The sequence below is a fragment of the Zosterops lateralis genome (assembly GCF_965231275.1).
Source record: "Zosterops lateralis genome assembly, chromosome: 33".
Classification (NCBI taxonomy): domain Eukaryota; kingdom Metazoa; phylum Chordata; class Aves; order Passeriformes; family Zosteropidae; genus Zosterops; species Zosterops lateralis.
This window is the reverse complement of record NC_139793.1, coordinates 2352834-2366176: the sequence shown is the minus strand read 5'-3', so window position 1 is coordinate 2366176 and position 13343 is coordinate 2352834. Positions and strand designations below refer to the sequence as shown.

General features: G+C 49.9%; 1 protein-coding gene across 1 annotated transcript in view; it reads left to right on the top strand.

Annotated features, from left to right (window-relative positions):
* Nucleotides 1-13343, top strand: part of LOC310921354 (uncharacterized protein) — a 97706-nt gene that overhangs the window by 20536 nt on the left and 63827 nt on the right. The window lies entirely within an intron of this gene.

Below are 13343 nucleotides of genomic sequence, written 5' to 3'. Positions count from 1 at the left end.
GGGAAAGGGCGGCGGCTGCCGGGAAGGGACCGGGATGGGCTGGGACGGGTTGGGACACCGGCATACACCGGGATACACCGCGATACACCGCGATACACCGCGATACACCGGGATACACCGGGCCCAGGAGTGGCACCCACTGGGAGCAGGATCAGAGCACACTGGGACCCAGCAGGATCAGAGTGGGACCAACTGGGATATACTGGGATTAGACTGAGAGTGACTGGGGTCATACTGGTGGAAACTGGAACCTTACTGGGGCAAGTGGATGTGGCTGGGAATGACCATGAGTATGCTGAGGGTAACTGGGATATAATGGGAGTGTCTGTGACCATACTGGGGGTGACTGGGAACACGCTGAGAGGGACTGGGGATAAGTGGGTCTACACTGGCAGCAATTGGGATCCATGGATGCTCCGTTGGACAGGAGGTCACAGCTGGAAACCACCTGCACCGTGTGGACACGTGGGAACGAGGAGAGAAGGGACCCATGGAGTTGTGTCCCAGCCCTGTTGGAAAGCAGATAGAAATCTCTCAGGACCCCGGGCACACAGGCTTAGAGGCAGAAAAGAATGGAGGGGTTGGTTTGAAACCCTTGGAGAAACTGAGATCCATAAAGTCACACAGACATGAAGTGGGAACGTGAGTTTTAGTTTTAGGTGAGTAGAAGTATGACTTAATTGCCTTAAGCAAAGAAGAGACTATATTAATTGATAGAAAAGCCCTAAAGTCCAGTTTAAAGTGCAGTAGCATTACATTGTACAAAATTAACTAAGTCCTAGACATAATATAAACAGAGCATTGCTGACATTGCTAGACAGAATAGACAGGCTGTAGGCATAGGCCTTGTGTAAGAAATGATTACAAATTTTCAAACAACTGTGTTAGACCAGGATAGGTGCAAAACCCACAGGAATAGCATCGTGTTTGTGGCTGGTTGGATGATTTATGAGTAGAATGCATTGTATCGAGGCTGCTGCTGCTGCTACTTGGGACATGGGGACTCTGTGCTGGAAGGCATTTTGCATGATGGCACGGACTGTAACAGCCTGACCTTGGTGAGGCTGATCCAGCCATGTCATAAACTACTTCTACAACAAGCAGCACCTCTTGTTCCTGGGCTGGCCGCTCCAACTTGCCAGCTGTCCATCAGCAATGTGCCCGCTGCTCCTGCCTGCTGCCAGTCCTTCCCTGGCAGTGACAGCAGGAGCTGCTCCTGCCGCCGGCCACCTCCTCTCCCTGGAGTCCCTTCCCGTGCTGGCAGCACCAGCTCTCTCTTGCCTTGAGCCAAATGCCTGCCTGCACCTTGGGCTGCCTTTGCCAGCCCTTTTCCCAAGCCTTTGACTCCCAGGCTTCTGCCCCAGCCCAGGGACATTTGTTATTCCCATCACCTGCTGGTTTGACACCATGAACCGTTCTGGTTTGACCTAAGAGGTGAATCATGAAGATTGTGGTGCTTTCTTGTCCACAAAGTCCTGTTAAGACCCAGAACACGCTGTTCTTACAGCTGGGATTGTGGCTGTTCCTACACCATTTATTCCACCCTGCATGATTAAAGAAAATCTCTCCTTTTCCTTACTAAGTTGAAGCTACAGCTTAGTGCAAGTATGTGTTAAAAGAGAATGAATGCCATAATTGCTTTTTCTTTCAGTCAATAGTGGATACCTCCCTGGAGGATACAGAACAACTCAAAAATGTTGTGCATACAATGAAGAAGAAAACACAACACAAAATTCCCTCTGGATGATGAGGTTAGAAAACCTGTTTTAATCTGTGTCACTGTTTCTCACCACATGTACTTTAAGTGACTAGAAATTAAGCTGATTTTCTCCACACTGAGGCAGTTTTGCAATGAAGCAGCAAAGTGTTGTGATGCTAAATAAGAATCTGGTATTGCCTATAATGTTCACTGCTACAAAGTGTATCAGTGCACAGCAAGGCAGACTGGGTTATCACAGTTATTCCTCCCCTCCTGTCCCCTCCCCTCCCTCAGCCCGAGTCCAAGTGGATGATGTGCTGGGCATGGATGGAGAATTGCATGGACAAAATCCTCCCCCATCATCACATTTACATCTGCCCATTGCTCCTGATACCACAAGTCTATATTTCTTTTAGTGGAAACATTGAATTGATGGCAGATCCTTACATCTGCAATAGCAATGTACAAATACACAAAAATCAACTTAGGTTTCAAAATTAAATTTATTTTAAATTGCTATAGCTGCACTGCCAGTAGAGAAACATACAAATATCAATTAAAGCTTAGAAATCTAATTTATTGTTACAATTGTGTTATGTAAATAGATACAAATATAAACTTGTTTAAAAATTCATTTCTTGCAGCCCTCTACAACCACTCACTACACACAAATATCAATTGAAGGTTAACAACTCAATTCATTACATATTACTACAACTGTACAGCCCATATACAAATTCAAAAAGATCAGTATCCCACTCTAAAGAATCCCAGACCTAGTAGTAAAGAAATAGAATTCTAAAACCAGACAACTCAGTACATATTTAAATCCCTTTAAATACATAAACATACAATATACAGATGTAAATCTGTAATTCATATTTCATAGGACATAAAGCAAACCATATATAAATACACACATAACAAACCTAACCATAAGTATACAAATATCAGTATACCAATATAAGAATCCTTACAACCCCATCCACAAAACTACACAGCCATACATCTGAACAAGTATGTCAGTATAAATACAGATGTCAGCACATCAATATACATGCATCAAGAGAACAATAGACATACATTTATACCTGTACAAATATCAGTGTACATCAGGTGATATAAATAACCATCAAATTCTAACTTTCAGTCCAACTGTAACCATCTCTAACTCCACCTCCATAAGCAGGGATTGCAGCTGCCCAAGTTCCCGGGCTCTCCCTGGGTCTCTTCCTCCCGTGCAGAGCAGCTCTCCTGGCCGGGGACAGCAGATGGGACACGTAGGAAGCAAAGGGAACACTGAGTCAGGATTGGGACGTTTCCCTTGGCAGCACTTGCCCTTCAGTCAGGGAAGGGCAAATCTCAGCGCCTCCCCAGGAGGGTTGGAAAGAAAAAGTTTGTCCAAAGCCCAGGACCAAAGCCCAGGCCACCCTCACCCCCACCCTGCCTCACTGGCCCTGCAGCCTCACTCGGCTCTGGGCTGGCAGCAGCAGCTCCCTGCTCACTGATGGAGCTGGTGGCCTTCAGCTTCTCCCTGCTGCCTCCTGTCTGTCTCCACCTGTCCTCAGGGTCTTCAGGGAAGCTGTGGCAAAAGTGGAGCCTCTGGAATTGGTTCCGAGGCCTGGCAGAGCTGCAGGCCTGGAGCCCTGTGTGCTCCCTACTGGCCCCTCCATCCTCTCAGCCCCACCGTCCCCTCAGCAAACCCCCGGCCCCCTTTGGTTTCTTCAGCCCCTCACAGTCCTCTCACCCCACTCAATCCCTTCTGACCCATCCCGGCCCCTTAGAGCCACCACCCCCCTCAGCCTGTGCCACTTCCCTGTCTCTTCAGTGCCACCATTGCCCTCTGCTCCCCCACAGCCCTCAGTGACCCCAGCAGCTCAAGGTCACCATCCCTGCAGCGTCAGCGCCTCCTCAGCCCCCTGTGTCTCCCTGTCCTCCAGCAGCTCCTCAGGGGACAGTGCCTGGGGCCACCAGCAGCTCCCAGCGCTCCAGGGACACCCGGGGCTGGAATTGCTGCTCCGCCCGGCCCGGCTGCCAGCTCGGACCCAGCACAGCAACAGGGGACACAGGGGGCACAGGGGGAAAAACAAGAGGTGAAAAAGGCAGCCAAGGGGAGAAAGCAGTAAAAATGCAGCCTAGGCCTACACAAACATCAGTCCATCCACCTGCATCAATTCACAGACCATCACAGAGCGTTTGCTTTATGATGTCAGGGCACGGTTGCCACGTGCTCGTGGTGACATCACAAGGTTGCCGTGGAGCACGGAAGGCCTCAGGGGTGTCAGAGCAGCTCTTGGGCTCGCTCTGTGCAGGCGTGTCCTGCTGTGCTGGAGGCTTTTGTTAGTGGGCAGCCGCTCACTGACAGGAGACTTCTTTTTTCTTGTTTTTGAGCAGTGTGAAAACTTGCGCAGCAGTTGCCACAATGATTGGCAAACTTGCTGCTGCAGTTTTCACTGCTTATACAATAGGTTACTCAACCTATTTCATGACAAACCTGGCACGTAAGTAGACGTTTTCCTTGGGTGTCACCTAACCTGGTTTTTGTACATCTTCCTGCTCTTTCTTAGTGACTGAGTTGATTTGGAAACAGAAAGACCATTTGGATGCCACTTGGGTAAAGCTCCTCCTGTTAACACGTTCAGCTCAAAAGGGGGTGTCTGTGGCCAGGGCTGTGTGGGCAGCATTTGCAAGAGAACCTGCAGGGGTTGCGTTCCCTCCATGGAACAGTCTGTGGCAGCAGAGTCTGTCCTTTCCTCCATTTGCTGGGTCAAGCAGGGCAACTTTGAAAATGTGGACTGGGAGACCTTCTAAAAATGCTCCAGTTGTTTCCAGTTTCCTCAAAGAATCTGGTTCATTTTCCCTTGCCCACTGCAGGTCACCTGAGCCGGGTATTCAGAGGGGCCGATCCGGAGGTGAGTGAGAAAGGAACATTTGATGTTCCTGCTGTTTAAGAATTGTGCAGCAAAGCTGTGAGCTTGGCCTGGGGCAGTAGAGTCTAGAGGGCCAGCTGAGTAGGCCGCAAGAAAATCCATTTCCATGTCTGCAGCAGCAAGAGCAAAGCATCACTAGCTAGTTCCTAATTTTCCACTGCAGAGCTTTAAAAGAACTAAAAGCCCAGTTTTGCAGAGAGAATGTTGCCTGCCCATAGTAGCCAAGGGGGACTATCTAATTCAGAGCAATTTGCAGTCCAGTTGAATCAGCCCATTTGAATTTAGTCGGAGGGACTTAGAATCCCATTGCTATCAGAGTTGATGATTTGTGCTTAGTAGAGCTGGCTCTAGAGCTGAACAGAAAGAAGGTTATAAATGATAGGTAATGGCCTGTGTCTCATGCTCCTGTCTATCCACAGAGCACAGAAGCAAGAGAAGATTCTCCTCTGGCTCCCTGTGCTCCTGGAGAAGAGGCCATAGACGAGCCAAATGACCACCAGGCTTCAGCTGTGGTCACACCACAGCTGGAGCCAAATGACCACCAGGCTCCAGCTGTGGTCACGCCACAGCCTGATCTTTTCCAGACAGTAAGTGCCACTTCTGGAGGGTGCTGTCTTTAGTGCAAGGCAGAGCTGCAAGTTTCTGAGCAGCCAGCTCTTGCTGTTGGTGGCTGAGGTTGCTGAGTGCTGGAGCCCTGCCAGCACCCAGCCATTCCCCTCAGCCAGTGACACCTGGAGAATGGGCTTTGAGCTGTCCTGTTCAGGCCCCAGCTTGCTGGGATTCTGATAGGGGCCAGCATCTCCCAGTCACTTGCTCTGCATTTGTGTCTGCAGAACATGGAGGAAGAGGCACAAGCAGAGCTGCCCAAAGCTCCTAGTGACATCGTGGTAGTGAAGAAGAGGAACAAGAAGGACATGAGAAGAATTCAGCATGGCTGGAATCTTTATCAGCAGAGGCGCGATCTGCAAAACGAGGTGAGTGGAGGAGTGGCAGCCACTCCACTCATCAAAGCCTCTCCTTCTTGTTCTTCACAGAACTCTGGTGAGGAGCTGCAGGCAGAGCTGCACAAAACCCAGGCTAGGATCAGGACAGCAGACAAGAGGCTGGAGGAAGAAATGAAAATTCCAAGAGAAAGAGAAGAGAGAACTCATCTCCTTGAGGAGCAAGAGGCTCTGGAAAAACCAGTGAGTGAAAGAGCCATAGCCACTGCAGTCACCAACCTGGTGCTTTCTGCCCTTCTTGCCTTTCCCCTGCAGAGCAGCAGGGGGGTGGGGTGATGCCTCTGAGTGCCCTCCTGCTCTAGTGTCTGTCACAGCCACTCTGAAGGACACTCCCTGCTGTGCTAAATCTCAGCTGCTGCCCTGGACAGTGGCACTAGTGCTTTGGCCTTTTGGCCAGCAGGCATCTGAATGCACTCCTGCTGGCCTGTTCCTGCTCTCCTTGTTTCTTGAGGTGTTCTTGCAGGTGAACACGGTGACCCAGGTGGATCTTGAAAGAAGCTGTCTGTATCCACTGTGAATCTGGTCTCTCCCTTTCCTCACAGTCGATGACTCTTTGCTGACAGGGACAAGCTGCACTCCCTGACTGCTTTGTTCTCTTTGTCTTGAGGTGGACGTGTTGACATCTCGCCTGGCAGCCTGCAAAGATTTCCAGCAAGTGACTGGCAGCGAGGAGCCCCAAGGTTCCTGTGAGGCACAGCAACTGTCTCAAGCAGAAGCGCTGCCGGTTGGGCACCTTCCGAAGATGGTGGAGGAAAAGAGGACTCCATGGGAGGAGGTAGAACATGTGAACAAGGAGCTGCAAGTGTGCCTGCAGCCCTTGGAGGGGGAAAAGAGTTCTTTCAGAGAAATGGAATGGTCTTTTTGGCAGTCATCCTTCAGAAAATCCATGCAAATGGATTTTGGAGGAAATGGAAAATGAATCTGGCCATGAAGTTGAGTAAAACCAGCCTTTGGGTTTGACCCATCCAGTTGGAGAAGTGAACATGAGAAAAAACCCATGGCAGAGCCCTGCATGTGGCTGACAGCACCTTCCTAAGGGCTTGCATTTGAAACAGGAAGTCGGGCTAATCTCTGCCAGCCACTTTGCTGACACAAACTGCTTTGTTGTCTCAGATCTACCCAGGCACTTCTATTGAACCAGCAGCAGCAGCAACAGCAGCAGCAGTGTCACCTAAAGGAGCCTTTGCTGCCCAAGCTAAGAAGTGGAGCCCGGGCAGTTTGTTCTTCTCCAGCACTGACACAGCTGCTGCTGAGAAACAGGAGGTGGAGGATGACTCCTTGGAGCTCCTGAGTACGTCTTGTGGTTTTCTTCTCTGAGGGACAGTGTATTGTGTGCATGTGTGAGCACAGCTGGACCAAATGATCCTCCTCACTGTGGTGTCCCAGGGGCATTTAGGGCTCCCCACAGGAAATGCTGTGCTCCAAGGCAGCAAGAGAGTGCTCTGGGTTCCTTGCTGCTTCTGAGGGCAGCTTCGACATGCTGGGGTTGCCTGAGCTTCCCTATCTGCTAAAGGGAGAAGCAGGGATGGTTCTTGCATCAGTAGAAGGCTGTGATCTAGGAAGTGATCTGGGCAAGTCTTGTGTGCTAGTGGCTCAACTGGTTAGAATGGTTAGCTTCCTAAATTCTTCTTAGACTCCTGATTTCTCCCCCATCCCCAGAGCAAAAAAACTTCACAGAATTTCATTGGTTTTGGCCTTTGGTTTCTTGGTTGTGGTTTTGGTTTTAGTTTGGGGTTTTTTCTCTACGTTTTTGGGTAGAGTTTTTTCTCCATCCTGAAGGACCTCTTCTGCTTCATGTGTCTTTTTGGTGTCATTTTAATGACTGTTCTTATTACCACTGCTACATCTACAGGTCTTTAATGAGAATATTATGGTTTTGTCAGTGAGAACTCCTTTGAAAGAACATCAGGTGACAGCAGAAACAGAGAGCCAGAGATGTTCTTTTTGTGTCCCCGATGAAAGGACAGATAATTTTATCACAATCTGTATTTAATATCGTAGTTTTGTTCTTAGAAAGATATGTCCAAGAGACACATTGATGTGGTGTGATCAGAGAAAACTGCACTGTAGGCATTTCTCAGGAGCAAGCCTCCTGCCCCTCTGCTGTATATTGCTCAGATCCATGGCACTTTTTCCGACCTGATTGCCAGTCATTCCCATGACTGTTAGAATGCTACCCATTGGCCCAAGCCCTGCTCAGATCAGTCTCGAGGAACACACATCAAGCCCTCTGTGATTCTGCAGCACAAGTCATTGAATCTGCTTCTTGCCCAGAACAGCTGCCAGTACTGTGCTCTCAGACAAGACCTGGTGGGGCTGAGAACAGAGCCCACTTGACTCTCTGTCTCCCATCACCTGCTGGCACAAAAAGGGCATTGATGTGCACCTGGGTGTGTCTGAGCTCAGAGCCAATCCTGCTGTGTCCTGAATGGGGGCACCAGCTTGGAAGGGGCTGGCTGTGGCCGTGCCTTCTTCCCATCGCTTGTCAGTGCTGGTGCTGGGCCTTTGGCAGCTTTGTTGTGGTGGCTGCCCTGGCCCTGAGGGCTGGTGTGAGTGCAGAGGCTGGAGCCTTCCTGAGCTGGGAGAGTCTCGCTGCCGCCCGGCCGCTGCAGCGCGGAGCTGCCCCGAGGCAGCAGCCCCTGATCTGGGCCGGCTCCTGCATGGCCTGGGCTGGGCTCACAGAGGGGCAGCATCTCCTCTGGGCAGCTGTCCGTGTCCTGCCGGCACCTGAGGAGGGAGCACTGCTGCCCTTGCTGCCCTTGCCCGCTGCGGGAAGATGGGCACGTGTGCGGGGCTGAGAGGGCGAGTGCAAGGGCAGGGACTGATCCCTGCTGTCAGGGGGAGGAGAAGCACTGTGGTTCTTCACTTGGGGCACGGGCAAGGGCGTCTTCCAGCTCAGCCTGCTCATTTGGGTGAGGGTCCTGCTGCTGCTGAAGGCCCCCTTGGCATTGGTTAGAGCATGAGCTGCTCTGGTTTACAAAGGGAAAGGCATTCTCTTGGCCAACTGCTGCAAGGTGGAGAAGATGCCCTCCTCTCCTGGGAATGCATCTCCCTGTGCTTTGTCTTCTGTCCTGAGATCTTTTCAAAGGACTGTAGAAAATCAGGCTCTGTGCTGGCCTGCTTGTACTGCAGAGCTGCCTGTCTTGTTGCAGTTGTTGTTGCTGCTGTTACCCAGCTGACCATGAAGGACTCAGAAGCCCAGACTGTACAGTGGGGCTGCCTTTTGTATCTCTTGGATGCTGGGATCTCTGCTTTCATGTGAGCATCTTGCATTTTGTTTCCCTCAGGGCAAATGGTGAACACGGGAAATCCCCGGAGGAAATACATTGAACGGGAAAATCTTGGCAGTGGGTGAGTCCAACCACAGTTACTTCTACACAATCATAGGGCAGGTGATTTGCTGCTGGAATATCTACCAAGTGTGAAGTCAGGCCAGCTGCAAACACGTTCAGACACTGGGGTTAGTGTGACCCATGTATCAGTAGTGGTCAGAATTTGTAAGTGTGGTCAGAAGGCATTATCAAAGACTATTCACTTCTATTACTTCTATTTCACTGCCAGAAATAGCAACCTATCCCCTATCACAGCAGTGAGATAACACTTCTCAGGAACATTTCTTCCCAAGAGTTTGCTGAAGGAAATGGTCTGTGGTCAGGATAAAAACTGCCCAGTTTAGAAACTGAACTCCAAGATGAAAGAATCATCTGGCCTGTTGAGCTGAGGCACTAAACCCCAGTGCTTCAGGAACAGGCCCAGTGCCCATGCACTGGAGAGGAAAATGCATCCTCTGCCTCCTGGCAGACCCTTCCTGCATGTTGCAGGTTTGAGGCATTTCCAGCAGAGATCTCCTGTCTGGGCTGGCTTTCACTCCAAGATCTAACTGGCTTCTCCTTTCTTTGCTGCTGTTTTGTTTCTAGGAGTTTTGGAGATGTTTGCAGAGCGTTAGACACTGCCACAGGAGGAGAGGTAAATGTCGACAGCCCCTGCAGATCCTGCTGCTCCCCAGGGCTTTCCTCTCTCGTGTCAGCTGTGGCTGGAGCTGTGGCTAGCTGTGGCTTGTGGCAAAGGCACAAGAAGCACAGGCTGGTGCCAGCCTGCCAAGTGCATTTGGGACAGTCTTTGTCCTGCTCAGCTGCCAGAAGGAAGGCAAGGAGGGCAGCGGTTCCTTTCAGAGAAGGACGCTCTCCCTGGCTCTCAATTCCTCAAACAAAGGTGGTGCCTTCGAGCATCTCACTGCTCTCTGGGGCGACGGCTTCAGAGTGCAGAATTCTCATTTTTGCCTGCCAGCAAATACATCTGAATGTTTCTGGCAGTTCCTTAACCACCTGCAGTGCTGCACTTGGGAACTGTACATAGGGAGAGATCTGCAAGGCGAGCCCCAAGCTCTGCCTATGGCCCAAGATGTATCCGCAGAGTACCAAGGCACACATTGCTTCTTTTGAAGTGCAGACAGAGAAACAGAGAGTGTGGTCAGACCTTTGGGGGTGATAGTTGAGACACCATTGTTAACAAGTGGACAAGGCAAAATGTCAGTGGCCATGTGTCCTGTAAGTGGCCCTTAAAGGAGCAGAGAAATGTGCTGTTGAAATGTCAGTTCCTAATGACTCCTTTGTCTAATCACAAGGCACTTTGGCACGGCTCACCTGTGTCATTGCAAAATCACTCATCCCATGTGTGTTGTGGTGTTGTGCCACCAACTTCTAAAGTTACTGATTTTCTATGTCATTCTAGGTGGCCATCAAGAAAATAAATCTTCAAGGCGTGAGCATGATGCAAGATATTGTTAGTGAAATCACAGTCATGAAGAGGAATAGGAGCCCCCATGTAGTGAATTATTTAGACAGGTGAGTGATCATGGTCTCATCCCATGAAGGTTTGTTTACATCCTAAAAGCATGCAAGGTTAAAAACCCACTTTGGACACTGGCAGAAAAGAGAGCTGGTCATTCTGGGTTAGTTTTTATTTCTCTACTCATCTCCAATGGAAGGAAAGAGAGTGTATTTTGTCTGCATGAGTCTTCCCTGTCTTTCAAACACATAGTTGAAAAAGTGATCAAAAACTTGCATCAACCCTACCATAGTAAGTCAATATCCTGAAAGTTCACTGCCTCCATGTTGTCTCAGGATTGATCTTTGAAGGTTTCTGCAAGGCTGATGAAGGATCCTAGAGAGGATTTCCCTTTGGATTGTTGCCCCTCTTTTCCATGGCTGTCCATGCCAGGAACACTAGGGGCTTATTTGCAGAAATACCATGCGTGACAGGCTTTTCATCTTGGCTGTTACTAAAGTGCACTTTTCACTTGCTGGCCATCAGAGACATCTCCTTTTTCACAGATGTGCTGTTCTTTTTGAACCTGCACAGACTGCAAACAATGCACAGCCTGGAGGGAATGTCTGTTCCTTTAATTCCGTCCTTGTCACAAAGGGACGCGGAAACAAGAATCAAGCAAAGAAACCAACATTTGCATGTTCACCTGCGTGGCCTTGTTTCCTTCTTTCAGCTACCTTGTGCGCAAAGAACTCTGGCTGGTGATGGAGTATATGGATGGAGGCACTCTCTTCAACGCCATCAATGAGACTCAGATGTGCAAAGACGAGATAGCCATTGTCAGTCGGGAGGTCAGTCAGGGATCTCGGCTGTGCTTCCCAGGGCTTAGGCAGGATTGTCTGGGAAAGGGGCTCAGAACAGGAGTGATTCTGTGTGCCAGGATTTGTTTCTGTGTCGCTGGTATGCTCTGGGCAAGCAAGAGCATCTCACGTGAACAGTGCCCCTGCACTGACTGGACTCTGTTCTTGTCCTCTTCTCTTCTGCTGTTGCATTCTCACTCTGGCTCTTGTATTTGCTCTTCTCCATCTTGCCTCTCTAAACTTTGGCCTGTCTGCACTGCATTCCTTGCCTGTAAAAGCAAAGTTGGTGGTGGCAGCATTTGAAAGGAACAGCAAAGAAAAAAGAGAGACTCATTTCTCTCAGTCCTCAGCTGAAAAGGTTAGCAGTGCAGCTGAAATGCTCTTTACTTTTGAGCACATCCACTGCAGCAGCAATCCTTCTGGCTGCTGTGCAGGGCAGAGTCTACACCAGCAGTTGCTGCTGCTCTTTGAAAAGCTGACCTGCCTTTCTTTAGAAAGGTGCTGCTCTGCTGGTGTTGGAACAGCAAGCTTTTCCTCTCAATGGCACTGTGCTCTGCCATTCCTCCCCATTCCCCTGGAGAGGCAATCTTGGAGAGCTGTTTCCTTTCTTGTGTGATGAAATCACATCACTGATTTTTGCCCTCCTGTTCTGGTTTCTGTCTCAGTGCCTCCAAGGACTGGATTACCTTCATTCTAACCATGTGGTGCACCGAGATTTGAAGAGCCTCAACATCCTCCTCCGAACCGATGGCTCTGTCAAGCTGGGTCAGTGTATTCTTGGTCAGGTGCAGCAGTCCAGGGATATGGGGGGTGTGGGGCTGCTTTTGAGTGAGTGCCAGCCCCCCAGAAATGGTGCTGGTGGCAGCACAGGGACCCCTGCTGTGGGCTGACCACACGGTTGCAAGATGGACAGACCTATGGCAAGGAACCAGCAGTCCAGAGTGGCATTGCTCTGTTTGTGTCCCTCCCAGAGGGAGGGAGCTATGAGTCTAAAGCTTCAGGGGAACCAAAGCCACTGCTGGAGGCAGTGTGAAAAAGGTGGGGGTTTTTGAAGTAGCCAATGCCAAATTTCCTTGGCTAGAGTCCTGAGGAAACAGAGCAGGGATGGTTGCCCAGGAGATTCAACAGCATATTCTCCAACTTCTACTGGGCAATTCTTTTGCTTGCTTTCCTTAATTGCCCAGGATTCAAATCAAAATAATCTTTTGCTTTCTTTCTCCCCAGCTGATTTTGGCTTCTCTGCTCTACTCACCCCTGAGCAGAGTAGACGGAACTCGGTGGTCGGGACTGCTTGGTGGAGGGCACCTGAGGTGGTGAAAGGTCACCCATACGGCACAGGAGTGGACATATGGGCCTTTGGGATTGTGGCCATAGAAATGCTGGAAGGAGAAGCTCCCTACTGGCATGAAAGTCCTCGCTCGGTAAGGTGTAAATACTCTCTGATCCCACTGTCTTTCTCCCCTAGCCCACCTTCTGTGTGCCATTGGACAAAATCCCATTGCCATCTGCTGCAAATACTTCCACCACCGTCCCATTCTGAAAATGTCCCTGCAGCACATCAGCATCTGCTGGAGTTTTGGTTGCATCACTGGGGGAACTCAAGCCTTATCCCATGCAAACAATCTCCCTTCTCAGGCAACAGTTTGCTTTGGCTTAGAACTCTTTCCAGCTCTTTTGGCTGTGTAGATGGCCCTACTAACAGGAAAGAAGCATCTTAGAGCTGCTGTTCTCTTTCCTGAAATGAAGGAAAGAAACCCAAAGCCAATCGAGTTTCTAAAACAATGGTTTGGAGAGAAGATGTGCACCCCCATTCTTCTCACAGGGAAACTTGCCTGAAACCTGGACAAGAGGCTGTGAAGGCCACAGAATCTTTTGTGCTTCTTGTGCAGTGGTGCTGAAACACCTAGTGACCATCCTTCTTTCCTAACCCAAACCACTTTCTCCATGGCACCCAGCTGAAGCCGGGTCATGTGGAGAGCCTGCCAAAACCACCGCTTTGCTCCCTGGCACTTCCTAGGATGGCCACACTATTAATGCATTAACTTGAGGATCCAAATCAGCAAAGGACTACCGCAGGGATGGCATT